Source organism: Puntigrus tetrazona, unplaced genomic scaffold (genome assembly GCF_018831695.1).
Source record: "Puntigrus tetrazona isolate hp1 unplaced genomic scaffold, ASM1883169v1 S000000003, whole genome shotgun sequence".
In the NCBI taxonomy this organism is placed as follows: Eukaryota; Metazoa; Chordata; class Actinopteri; order Cypriniformes; family Cyprinidae; genus Puntigrus; species Puntigrus tetrazona.
The window spans coordinates 444,037-457,265 of record NW_025047683.1 but is presented as its reverse complement, the minus strand read 5'-3'; the positions used below and the strand labels follow the sequence as shown (position 1 = coordinate 457,265).

General features: G+C 37.6%; 1 long non-coding RNA gene across 1 annotated transcript in view; it reads left to right on the top strand.

Moving 5' to 3' along the window:
• The window catches only part of LOC122331870, a 49,600-nt gene that overhangs the window by 36,219 nt on the left and 152 nt on the right, over positions 1-13,229 (top strand). The window contains exon 2 of the long non-coding RNA XR_006248304.1: positions 10,402-10,486. This is a non-coding gene — a long non-coding RNA (uncharacterized LOC122331870). The remainder of the gene's footprint in view (positions 1-10,401; positions 10,487-13,229) is intronic.

The window sequence follows — 13,229 nt, the reverse complement described above, 5'->3', positions numbered from 1 at the left end:
GCATGCGAAAGGTTTCTCTCCCGTGTGGATCCTCATGTGGCCTTTAAGGTTTCCTTTCTGTTGAAGCTCTTCCCGCAGTGCTCGCAGGTGAAGGGTCTCTCTCCGTGTGGATCCTCGCGTGGTCGCCGAGATGCTGCTTGTGTTTGAAACTCTTTCCACACTGAGGACACGCGACGGTTTTTCTCTCCGTGTGAACCCTCATGTGGACTTCAAGGCTTCGCTTGCTTGAAACTTTTCCCACACTGTTGGCAGTTGAAATAACTTCTGTTTGCTGTCTTTGAGCTCTGTTTCGCAAAGTCTTTTCAGGTTTTGAGCAACTAAGCGATTTCTTTCTAGTCATGAAATCACACGACAAATCAAAGTTCTCATGCTGAACATTATCCTCTTGACTCTCCTCTTTCAGTGCCATCAGGTCTAATGCAAAAAAACCCAAAAACAAAACAAAACCCAGATTAACACCATTTTTAAATGTCACAAAGAACAAACGTAACTTGTGGAATTGAAGACAATTCAACATTTTTGAGCATAGTGACTAAAAGAGGTACCCCAGACCTCTTGAGATTTACTGTACAAGTCCAGCACTAGATCGTGAACATTCAATTAGGAATATATATATATCTTAGAGTCTCAGAAACGTAAATGAGGTTATGCAATGCTTCGTGCACCAGTAACCAGTTTAATTCGATTAAACCAGTGAAACATGATCTTGTTCCTTTAATTTCAATAATACTCCAGCTGCTGCATTTTGTATCAGTTGCAGCCTAACTACAGAACCCTGAGGTAAACCAGTATAGAAAGCATTACAGTAATCAAGTCGAGAGAAGATACATTTTCTTAGCATTAATAGATTAAAAAGGACTTAATCCTGGCAATATTTCCCAAGTGATAAAAACATGTTTTTAACGTGATTAACGCGAGACTTAAAATTCTGACCACAGTCCAAAATGACACCCAGTGTTCTTTACCTCTTACTTTAACACAATTCAGTTTCAGTCCTCTCCTGCTGCGCTTTTTTACCCACAATTTCAGTTTCATCTTTGTTTAACGCTCTTCCACTTTACAGTGCTGGACAGACAGTTGACAACTTTTCGATTACAATGGTGTCTCTAGGCTAAACTGAAACGTATAATTGTACGTCATCAGGTAAAGATGATAATTCGTGGCTATTTTTTGGTATTGCGCTACACAATGGAAATATATATAATGAGAATAAAACTGGTCCAAGGATAGAACCTTGGGGAACACCATGATTCTTCGATGTACGGTCACCTATAGTCACTCAAATGTTGAAACATTACCAGAGACACCTAGATGTTTTTTCAAGTCTGTTTATCAAAACATGTTGAACGCCGCACTTTAGATCCAAAAGGATTCAAACGGGCCTTTATCTGCATTTAATCTCTTTCAACAAAGCCGCCTCGCCTCTCGATCTTTCTAAAACCGTAAAAATACAGGATATCAGAAATCGCCTGCAATTTTTTCAAGCGAGAACAGTTCAGGTTCGATGTCTTTAATAATGGCTTCACGAAAGGATTTTTAAAAGCGCTCGAAAATGCCCATCTCCGATGAATTGTTTCAAAACGGGCGTGAAACGCTTTTAAAAGAGTAGAGTTGGTATAGGGTCGAGAACCGCTGGAGGATGAACGTAATCCCATTTTTTAGAGTTTGTACAACTTTTGACCCTATTTCTAATTGCATTTATTTCTTTACAATACCATTCCTTTCTGTAGAGTTTAGTGAGGATCAAATGAGCGAGCTTCGAGAAACCTGTTTGTTCCTCAGCATCTTCACGCTTGACTCTGAACGGTTCCTCACTCTCCTCTTTAATAAACGCTGCCTGTTCCTCGGCGCCTTCACGCTTGACTCTGAACTCTTCTTCGATCTTCAAGTCTTCATGCTCCAGTACAATAAATGCCATCTTTTCAACAGCAGCTGCATAGCTCTGCAAGAGACGAATTGTGATGCAGTTAATGATAGTTATTATTCAAACAATAAACCTAGCTTTTCTTTCCCCTCGTGACACACCAAGCCCAGGTCGATCTTCGCCAGGTTCTCATGTTGAGATCAAGACTCACCGATCGCTGTAGTTTTATACTGATCTCAGTAGAACATCATTAGTATGTGAAGTTCGTAAGCAGATGTTCACCAACTCTAATCCAACCAGCAGAACGAAACTCCCAGGAACACCCGGTGATATGAACAACGACCGCGATTAAAGTAATATTCCCAACACTGGCCCCAGAGGCACCCCGACACTCCACAGGTCACACGCTCTCTTTCTCTTGAGTCTTTACTAAAACGATACGTCATAGCATATGCTTATCGTAGGCGCTGCTTTAAAGAAAAACATTTAATTTTGAATGTATTCTTTTCCCATTAACTGGTTAAATGCACATACAGTTATGCCGGAAAGGCCCTAAATCAAACACTACTTTCTAATTGAAACTATCGAAATATCCGGTCAGATTTTCGCATTCGCGGTTCATACTTCAATATTTGGGTAATTTTTACAATATTAAGCGCATTTAAGTGCGTTTTTACTTTACGCTTTTGCTTTACTTTCTAAGGCTGCGGTTTTATTTCATTAATTTGACTGCTGTGCACTTGTAAATAAAATGGAAAATTTGTAAAACATAATTACAAAATCATACATACATACATGCATACATACATATATATATATATATATATATATATATATATATATATATATTATACATAAAGCTATCTTTATTTATACCCAACTGCGGATATAATATTGCTTAAGTAATGAGGTATTGAGATTGTTGAAGCGTGTCTATTAAATATAACTGCTAATATTGTTCGTACTTTTACATTCATTTAAAACCAGCAGTCAGTGAATTTGATTCCGTACCTTCAAATGATGTTTGATCTGTCTGCCCTTTCCGCTCTTAAATCATTCAAACAAAGAGGTGGCGATGTTTAAGACACCCCAAAACAAGCGTTAATTACTCGCCATCACGCCTCGATCGAGGCACGGAAAGACTGCACTGACGCTTTCTACTGAACGCGAACACTTTAAACATTTTAATAAAAGCATATTGACAGGCGCGCGGCGCGGAGATATGACGTCACACCGCCAGACCAAAAAGTGTTTTTTTGTTATTTTTTTTTTTTTGTAGTAGTCGGTTTATTAAACCTTCAAATAACAAGTTCTAAAATATTTTCTTCTTGATGTAAAAAGAAAGGTTTTCAAAAAGGGACGATATTAAATTGGGAAGCAGATAACTGTTGTTTACTTTGGTACCTTAAACCAAAGAAATACACTTTAAAACCATTGATGAGATTTCCCTGAGTAATTAATGACTTAGAATGAGATTTAGTTTTTACGGTAATGTACTTTTTCTGCTTGAAGGATATTGAATGTCGGGAACACCTTTGGTTTAATCGTGTCTTTATGCCAAATAAAGAGACGGAATTTTTGTGCAGTATGTTGATTGTACGTTTTAGGATTTGTTGCGTTTATATATAATGAGAAAAGCAGAGAAATGGTACATAATCAATAAATCAACATTTTTTAATTATCTAAATATCTTAATTTGAAGATAAATGGAGGTTAATAAGAGTTAATCATTTTCACGTCCGTCATGCAAGTCCTCAGTGACCACAGCTTGTTAGTTCACCTGAGAAATTAAATTTAGAGAAATTACTGTTTCTGTTGGACTGCCCATGTACAGCCACCAGAGGACACTCTTCTTAGTTTAGTCTGTTTCTCTGGACTACATTTCCCATGACGCTTTGCTTTGATTATCTAGTCTCCTTACATTCAGCTATGTTTCCTTTATGAACTGTATATTTACCGCCTCGAATCCACACGTGAACACGGTTTTCTTTGTCTTTGGTTGCTGTTTTCCTTTTTGAGACATGAGTAAGGATGGTGACACAAAATAAAACGTAAAAAACTAACGTGTGGCACTTCGTCGCAGATAACAGAATTGGAAATATTTCATTGACTTTTGCTAAGTTGCGTTAACTTGCGAATAAACTACACAATAACAAATATCTTATATATATTTTTATTTTTCATTCATTTTGCCTGTTTTTAGCGTTTTTGCTAAGCCTTAATCATATCATATATATATATATATATATATATATATATATATATATATATATATATATATATATATATATATATATATATATATGTGTGTGTGTGTGTGTGTGTGTGTGTGTGTGTGTGTGTGTGTTTTTTAAACAAGTTGCTCATATAAAAGCATCACCATTATCCTTATAGGAAACAGGTTTGTTAATGTTCTTCACAGTCATGGACCTTTGATAAAATTCACAGCAAGTAAAGCTAAAATTAATGTATTCAGATGGAATAAACTTTAGATCATAAATGTAAATAATAAAGTAAATCTGGTGGTTTTTGTTTAAAAAGACTTTTATTTTGCTCCGGCGGTGTGACGTCATAAGTCCGCGTCTGTGATTCTTCTCAAGAGAAAGGTGTGGGCTTTTAATCTTTTCAATAGTTTAAGTCAGCGCATCGCGTTTAAAGAATTGTATATAGAGCCGTGAAATGAATTATGATATGAAAAATATATTTTATGAATACTTATAGCTTCCGTCAGCAGTGAAGGAGAAACGAAGCTTTTCAGAACCGAGTCGTTTGAATCAATTGCTTCATAAAAACACTGTTTTGATTCACTGGAAACAGCGCGCGCTAATTATAGTATTAATGTAAACAAACACTGACGTGAAATTAATTTGACAGAACAACTAAAACTAATTATATAAAGTGAAATCTATGTAACAAATCAGAAAACTAATCTTAATGCAAATGTGAACATTTTATATAGACTCGTTTTATTCATTTAAGAGCTGCATTTGTGTGTGTGTGTGTGTGTGTGTGTGTGTGTGTCTGTGTGTGAGATTTAAGGTTATTTTGTCTCTGAATACTGAGGAGTTTGATTGACACGCACTCCGAGATTCAGTTTGTAGTTTTTCTTTCTGTTAATTATTATTTATATATTATTAATTCTATCTTAAACAGGACAAAGTGTAGAAACACAGAATAAAGCTCCTGAAGCGACTGAGATCCACGTGACACACACTTATAAAGATGGCGTTTATTAAAGAGGAGAGTGAAGACGTGAACATTGAAGAAACATTCAGAGCTGAACGTGAAGATGCTGAGAAACAAACAGGTTGGGTTTCATTTTTAAAAAGATCAAAGACATCATTGTGCCCCAAAGAAAAGATCTTTTGTGATTTTCATCGGCTGTAAATGAACCTTTAGGAGTTGATCGAGGATGAGTAGTGTGTGGGATCTTCTTCACATGAACCTAATGGAAATAGTGTTTTTTTTATGTCTTTACATTGTTTGAGCATTAGATATGATGTAAAGATGTTAAAAATTAGGCCCGATTCGATTGCTTTTTCATCTGAATGGTCTAAAACAGTTTGCATAAGTAAACTGCCTACAAAACATGTGCAAATGATAATGTTAACTTCATGATGGTTGCACTATATAAAATAATAACAGTTAATTCGAAAATCACTTGGGTACTGGTCCATACGGATCTTGGATCATCTACGATACATTGCACCTGTATTCAGTATTAACAATATGGAGGAAAGAGAGAAAAAGTGTCAAGTTGAACGATGTTCTGGGATTCTTCAAAGATATTTGCTTCTTATGTGCATCACACTGCTAGGATTAAGGCTCGTGCATAATAATGGATGATTATCGCAATCGAACATTGCTGACGCTTATCGCCTCGTGTCTAAATTAGTGAGTTCTGAATTAAACTGATGTTAATTTGTATTTGTCTCTTTTCACCTCAGACTTGATGGCACTGAAAGAAGAGAGTCAAGAACCTCAAGAGAAGGATCGAAATAAAAAACAGCATGATTTCAAAACGGAAGAAGAATCGATTAGTTGCTCACCAACTGGAAAGACTTCCTCACCAAACAAAGCTCAAAACTACACCGAGTACAAACCTTCATTGCTACAGTAGAGTTCAGAGTTACGCCTGCGAAAAATGTGGACAAATTTTCAATCAGAAAGGAAGCCTTGCAATGCACATGAAATTTCACCTTGAAAAGAAACCTTCAATATGCCCTCAGTGTGGAAAGAGTTTTACAAGGAAACAATATCTTAATGTCCATATGAGAGTTCACACTAGAGACAGACCTTGCACCTGCAAACTGTGTGGGAAGAGTTTCTCGAAAGAATATTTTAAGGTTCACATGAAAATTCACACTGAAAAGAAACCTTCAATATGCTCTCAGTGTGGAAAGAGTTTTACAGAGAAAAAAATCCTTAAAACCCACATGAGGATTCACACGGGAGAGAGACCTTTTACCTGCAAACTGTGTGGGAAGAGTTTCTCACGTAAAGACAGCCTTAAGATTCACACGAGGATTCACACGGGAGAGAGACCTTTCACATGTGTTCAGTGTGGAAAGAGTTTTAAACAGAAAAGTCACCTTATTAGCCACCTAATAGTTCACACTGAAGAGAACCTCTCAGTGTAGGGGTTGTGATGGTGAGGAGATTTTCCAAACTGCCCAGGACACCTCCATCGCCCAAGCCATCCTCTCTCTCGATGTGAAGGAGCATTGGGTCTACTCTGAGCTCCTTCAGGCTGAGCTCCTCACCCTATCTCTAAGGAGCGCCCAGCCACCCTACAGAGGGAACTCATTTTGGTCGCTTGTATCCGGGATCTCATCCTTTCGGTCATGACCCAAAGCTCATGACCATAGGTGAGAGTAGGAACGAAGATCGACCAGTAAATCGAGAGCTTCACCTTGTGGCTCAGCTCCTTCTTCACCTTGACAGACCAGTACAGAGACCACATTACTGCAGAAGCTCCTTTACTGCGTTCCATCCTTCCCTCACTCGTGAACAAGACCCCAAGATACTTAAACTCCTCCACCTGAGGCAGGAACTCCTCATCAACCTGAAGGGGGCAGGCCAACCTTGTCCGACTGAGAACCATGGCCTCAGACTTAGAGGTGCTGATTCTCATCCCAGCCACTTCACAGTCGGCTGCAAACCGCCCCAATCACTAGAGGGCGCTTCCAAGGAGCAGACACTAGAATGGTTCTCCCGGCCGTGATCCGTGGAAAACAGGAATGGAAACAGGACCGCATGATCCAACCTTTGCAACTAGCTTGTAGAATTCACTGGTGAAGGAGTAGAAAGGAAAGTCCTCCATCACTTCTGTTAAGGTCTTGGATTCTGTTACGGGACATGGTTATAGGAAGTAGCACTCAACGAAGGAGTAAAGATTCTTTTGATTGCAAAATATATGGCTTCAACACACATATTCCACTAAAATAACATTAATCCAAGACAAAGACCACTGGTAAAGAGAATGCATATAAATCCAATCAGGGAAACTAAGACACTTGGACAACACGACTGGGCACAAATGAACTGGTAATGACAAATGAGGACAGGAACAACCAAATAAAGAACTCCAAAATACCTAATCGTTCTTTGAGTAGCCAGTAGTTCTGGCACAATACATGTATTCATACTGAACCGTCATGGTAAAGTCATCTCAGTTCAGTGCATGCAGCCTTACAACGAATACAAGCAATTCCCTCCAATCCAGAAGGGGGCGCCCACAGAAATGATTCTGACACGTCTCTCACATAAACTGACAAAGGACTATACTTTAAAGACTTATGCACTCAACAGTGTGCAAATGGAGCTTTGTGCACATGTATGTCATAAATGTCGCCACTTTTAGGATTATAAATCAGCCTAAAGTTGTTTTTCTGCACATGTGTCTGTGATCGGTAGGTTTAGGATAGGGGTCTGGTTAGGGATATACAGTATAGAAAATACTGTTAACCTGCTAGAAAATTAAGGGAAGTCTATGCAATGTCCTCACTAAGATGTGTGTGTGTGTGTGTGCCGATGGTCACTTTAGCTCAGTACTACTGTCTATTTAAAATAGTATTTGTTGCTTTTTCCCTGTTATACCAAAATCGTACTGACCCGTGTCATGAGTGTATTTTGCCACCCCTAGTAGCTATTCTTTTAGGCTAGAGTATTTACTTAAATTATGTAAAAATTAATTTTGCTTACTCATTCATAGAAAACAAATATATATGACTCAAATTATTAAGACATGTTTTGTGATCGAAAGCCTGTATGTGGGTTAGCGACGATGGCCATATTACTATTCAGTGATTCTCATCTAGAAACAAAATAACCATGATCAGTAGACAGAGAGTTGGTTTTACCTCCAGACCCACCAGAAGAGTGGCAAGATGAGAAATCTGACCTCCAGGTTGGCGCCATCGTCCTTATCGTTGATCCGCAGCTGTCCAGAGTGCTCCGCCAGTAGACCATGTGTCGAAGGTATTCCCGGAGCAGACAGCAGAGTAAGAACAGCCCAAATTCACTTTAAAAGGAAGAGAGTCACTCACATTCACACAAGGAGAAGGCCATGAGAAAGTAAAACGTCTGCATTTTCCGCTTCTCAACTGAAGAGACCTACTGGGGCTTCACTTCACTTATGTTTTCTGCATAGTGATGAATCGGTGAAACTTTCATTCATTTACATTAATGTGTAGTTATGAGCAACAACCAAGGAAAAGTACTCCCTAGCTGTGTCTCATTTACAAGGCTGCATCATCCGGAGGTCGAAGCTTCTGTAGATGTCCTCAACCTAGAATTAAACGAGACAGCCTTCGTAGGGACGGACGGAAAAGGAAACAGGAAGTATTATGTTAACAGAAAAAGAAGGAAGATGCTAAAAAATTTTTTTTGCTATGTTATTTAAAGTAACGTATACCACATCTGCTTGTGTTTACATCCGCCGGCACCGGTATTATTTAAATTATGACGGCTGTTTACGGCTACGCAAAGAATCATGGGTTATCTCTAGCAGCGAAAGGATGCAGCTCATGCATTTTCAAATACGTGAAAGAAGGACGATTTCAAGGTCGATTGGAGTGTCCTACTAGCTTTTCTGAAATGAGACATCCTCAGTGACGTATGCAGCCCGTAGAGGGCGCAGCCTTCTAAATGAGACACAGCTACTCAAAAACGATTCGTAATTGTAAATGATTAGATAATTAAAACAGTAAAAAATGCTTTTCATTTTACAAAGTGATACATTTGGTGCTATATGTATTTATCTTTATTTTTGTAATAGAAATATCAATTTGATAAGCATGTAATTTGCACCAATAGAAAGAGGGAAAAATTAGGCTCGATTTGACCATGAAAAAACGTTAAATATATTTTTAAATGAACAAAGCTATAGTGAAATTTATTATTGTGATTGCATTTATTTGGAAAATTACCAGCTTCTCATCGTAACCTCGGCACTGCCCAAACAGGTTCTACAACCCTGCTGAAGAAATGAAAGTTAAAAACAGACGTGTGATGTTTACAGTTGATCGTGAGAATTATTTTCTCCATTTTAAAAACCTGCTCATCAATCTGTTTTATTTGCTGATGTGAGACAACACATGAACATAATGAGAAAGCAAAGACGTTTTGAGAAACTGAACGTTTTGATCAAAGCAAGTCTTCAGCTGTGGAGCAGAAAGACACTTCCTTATTCATGTAAGTAAAGATTAAATACTGTCTTAATCATGAAACATGATCAAATATGAATAAACAGGATTTATAAGACTGTAAGATGTTTCTTTTTTAACTTTTATATAAATGTGTGTAAAAAGTGTAAATAAAAGTATCATCTCTCAGATTCACTTCTACTTTTATTAATAGATAAACCCATGTAAACCCCATGTGGACTTTTCTTAGTTTGTGACAATGTATAATTGTTAATTATTTAATGGAAATTTCATTTAAATACAGCAAAGCTAACAGCCATCAAACATTGATTGAGATTTTTTGTATTTATTTTATTATTTAATGACTCAGTGATCAAGCTGACACATAACATGAAATACAGGACTACATCTTTTCTGTTGAAAGGACTAATATAGCAGTGTGATCATTTATGCTGATCTTGATGTTATATCATTTAAGTATGATACATACACTGTGAATGTAAGTTTACAGTATCATTGTTTAGTTTAAAAATAAAATATACAAATAAGCATAAGCATTTGTCAGAGAAATAAAAAATTGTAAATTGTCTAAAGGAGAATTATTCTCCTTCATACAGTACAGTATTATCAACAGACCTGTATCAAACTGACCAATTAAAACCATCATGAAATATTGACATAACTAGTGAATCACAGCAATTTAATCAACGCCATCTGAACTTGACTTGAGATTGAGATGAACGACATGAGAATAATATAAAAGTGAATGTAAATGTAAAGTTATTTCAGATAAACATAGTTCTTTAACTTAAAATGTTTAATAGAATAATTTAATTAAAGATGTTTAATCGTTTAGTGTAGTTTTTGTGATTGTTTGTCATTTCCATCTAGAGTCAGTGTTGAAGATCAAACTGTTCACATCCATCATGAATGAAACACAAACATCTGGAGATGAAGAGTATTCTCCAGCCTGCAGGTACTTTGAGGAACACAATAAAACTTTTCTCTTATAGAAATAAAATCATAAAGAGATCAATATTTTTATTCAGATTTAGTTTAACTTTTAGAAACAAATCAGTTCACGGTTCAATGGATAGTTCTATCCATAATTCCTAAATAAGTCTTTTTGGCAGCTTCGAACGTTCTACTGGAATTGTCTAACAATAGAAAAAAACTGTGGCTTTTTAAGGGATATTTAAATGCTGTCACGGTGTGGTTAAGGGAGAAGGAGGACTCAACAAGAATATAATCTTAATAGTTTTTAATCTTACGCATAATTGGACACACACCTGAACATGATGACATAATTAACAAAAGACAGAAAGTAGGTCACACAAAGCACATGGTACATGAAAAAAACAACAGAAGAGTCCAAATACGTGACATTACACCCCCCTCCCGGAAGGTGCAATCTTGCACCTAAAGTAACAACAAAACAGAGAAAACAAAAACCTTGGCAAACCCCCAGTCAGTAATGAACAGTAATAAGTCCAGGGAGGAACGGACGGAGGGAGGAGCCAGGGAAGAGACAGGAGAAGTCTGGAGCAGGAGGAGATCCTTGGTATCCAGAGCACAGCCCAGAAGATCCACGGTGGAACCTACGGAGGGAGGAGCCATGGAGAAGGAATGGCCATTGACTCCATGGGGCCGATGGGACCGATGGCAGCGGAGCATGTTGTGGAGGAGCCAGAGACAGAGAGCCGAAGAGCAAGGTGACACAGAAGAACAGGCGACGCCGTGAGCACCGGCGACCAATGCGGAAATGTGAAGGCCAGAGGACTGAGGTGTAGCCGGAGGAGAGAATCTCTTGAGGCGGCGATGGTCGACGACAGACCAAGGACCCAGAGGTTATCACGACGAGGTGAGGGATCCTCCAACCACGACGGTGATGGTGTGTGGTTCAGGGAAGAAAGAGGACTCGATGAGAAAATAATCTTAATAGAGCAAATAACACTGCTACAGGCAGGCAGGCAGGCAGGCAGACAGAAAAACCAGACGATGAACACTAACACAAACAGGAACTTATATTGGGGAGACATAATGACATAATTGAACACACACCTGAACATGATGGCATAATTAACAAAAGACAGAAAGGAGGTCACACAGAGCACATGGTACATGAAAACAACAACAGAAGACAACAAATATGAAGGACGCAACAACAAATATGGGACAAATGCATGAAATCCGAAAGAACAGAACATACTAATTTTTAAAAAGGAACCACCACAATAAATGTCATTCAGTGTATAAACTCCACCAGGTTTTAAAAACAAAGGGTTTGTTGCCAGTTCATAAACAATTATTTTGCCATAATGGAGTTCACTTAGTATAAAAAAACAGTTCACTCTTAATTTTCTCAACCTTTTTCCATGCTTCAAGTAAATATAGCATAATCAGCCCATAGCTTTTCTTTAAGGATCTGAGAAGAACAGATCTTGTAATTGAACTGGAGGGATAATATTCACTTCCAGAGCACCCCCATGGAACAGAAGAGTCTGAATCTGAAAGACTAAATTATGTCATTCAAAATTAGGCAATTACAGACTTGTGAAGAAATATGTGAAATGTTTGATTATGGGGTTCAGTGGAGGTAAACTATTAGATTCTTGTCTAGCTGCCTCATTCAGAGGCATTAGAGCAGATTTATTCCAATTTATTTTATTAACCTGAAAGACTACCAAATATGTTAAAAATGTTTAAGCACTCAGGAATGAACACAAAAATATTAGAAACAAAGAGAAAAATATTGTCAGCATAGAGAGAAATTTTGTGTGAGGTATTTATGCAGATAATTGGTTGGATAAATAAAGTTTGCTGTAATGTTTGTGCTAAGGGTTCCACTGATAATGTAAAGAGCATGGGCATCTTTGACAAGTGCCCCTAATAGGAAGATGCTAAGGAACCTGTAAGAACCTGTGCTGAAAAACAATTGCAAAGTGTTTTAACCATACGGATAAATCCCTGTCCTGCCCCTACATGATCAAGAACCACCCAAAGGAAACTCCACTCTGTCCTATCAAAGGTCTTCTGGCACAATAACTTAGCACATTCTGATTTTGGCATTCCATTTTCAATTGCGAAATGAGGGGAAACCGCTGATGAAAGGATTTTGATGAGAACATTTTGTTGATAATTAGGGAAGAATAAGAGGTATATAGTTATTCATAGTAAGATTTAAAGACCAGATTTATACCTTCATTTTGAGTTTGTAAGATGCCATTCCTCTTTATAGCAGATATACTGCTCTGGATTCCATCTGTTTAATCCATAGTGCTAATAATGTACTTGGTCTCTCCCTATTAAAGTAGCAAGACTGTATTGTGTGGTGTGTAATAAAATGGACTCTGAGTAAGAGCAAATCCTTTAACTCTGATTTAAGTGCATTTCATTATTTTCAAGTATTTTTGAGATCCTGTTCCACCATGTGAATCTCTAACTCAATTCTGTGGCCATTTCTAGACCTCTGATGAAAAGAGGAGAAAGCAATGCACCTCCCATAGCACTTGATTTACTGAATGATGCAGAACTGTAACTTCTCATTAACAAGCTCTTTCTGTCATTTTTTTCTCTGGAGAGCATGGCAGAGGCTGTCATTTAGCCATCTCAGAAGAGTAAATGGATTTAACAAAACACATATTTAGAAGTTGAGCAAAGCCTATAACATAAACCAATGGTTTATCGAAAATGGATTAGGAGATTCAAACTCAAACTGC